Source organism: Vigna radiata, unplaced genomic scaffold, assembly GCF_000741045.1.
Source record: "Vigna radiata var. radiata cultivar VC1973A unplaced genomic scaffold, Vradiata_ver6 scaffold_160, whole genome shotgun sequence".
Lineage (NCBI taxonomy): Eukaryota > Viridiplantae > Streptophyta > Magnoliopsida > Fabales > Fabaceae > Vigna > Vigna radiata.
In genome coordinates, this window is record NW_014542361.1 from 810057 (window position 1) to 811267 (window position 1211).

Consider the following 1211-nt stretch of genomic DNA (forward strand, 5'->3'; position numbering starts at 1 on the left):
TGTACGTCCCCATATCAATAAAGACAAACATCAGTTACCGAATGAGTTAAACGATAAAGGCCTTAAGCATAGATGATAACCCAACACTTATCAATCAAAACATATGGAGACCATATAAATAATCAAGAGTTTTAATAAAAGAGAGTATCAAAAGATTACATTGNTTCCCCCAACAACAATAGGGTTTAGTTCACCATAAACATGGTGAAACTAGATGAAAAATGGAAGAAGAATGGAAGAGCAAACCCTAGAAAAGATGAAAAGGAGCCTAAGCATCCAAGAGATCCTCTCCAGAGAGCAAAATTAGGTCTGGCCGCTCTCCCCTGTCAAAAGAATGACTCTGAATTCGAAATAGGGGTATTTATAGGTGAGGAGCGCATCAGAAAACAGGCCCAGGCCCAACGGACCACCGCCCGACGGTTTCCCTCAGAACCGCCCAGCGGTTCAAGTGTGCCGCCGGGCGGTGCGTCGACTCTTTAAATCTTCATTTTTCTGCTCTTTTCTTGAGTCTACGACCTGTATCTTTAACTCCATTCTTCACTTTCTCAAAATAGCTACAAAACAATNCAAAACAAGCATAATATCGCTAAAAACAGCTTTTGACTCTCTACAGACTCATTTATTGAGTTTTGCTTGATTCTAGGCTCATTCCAAGTAGTAAAGGGTGTAATTCGGTCCAAATTGACATATGAAAATAACTGTTTTTCAACCTTCATCATGAACCTAGATGAAAATAATGGAAGAATGGAAGAGCAAACCCTATATAAGATGAAAAGGAGCTTAAGCATCCAAGAGATCTTCTCTAAGGAGTGAAAATTAGGTCTGGCCGCCCTCTTCTGTCAAAAGAATGAGTATGAAATCGTAACAGGGCTATTTATAGCTGAGGAGCGTCACAGAAAACAGGCCCAGGCCCAACGGACAACCGCCCGACGACACACTTATGCCGCCTGACGGTTTACCCATAATCGCGTCACCGCCCGACGGTAGGGGGCCACTGCCCGGCAGTTTGCCTCAAATCGCGAATCCGCCCAGCGTCCACGCCAGGTGCCTCCTCCTCGCATTGGACCGCCCATCAATGCAATTTTGCCGCCGGACGGTTCTTAGACTTTTTTGTTCGTCAATTTTCTTCTTCTGTCTTGAGTCTAAGACCTTCATCTTCACCCCCCATCTTCACTTTCATCAAAATCACTCCAAAACAATGCAAAACAAGC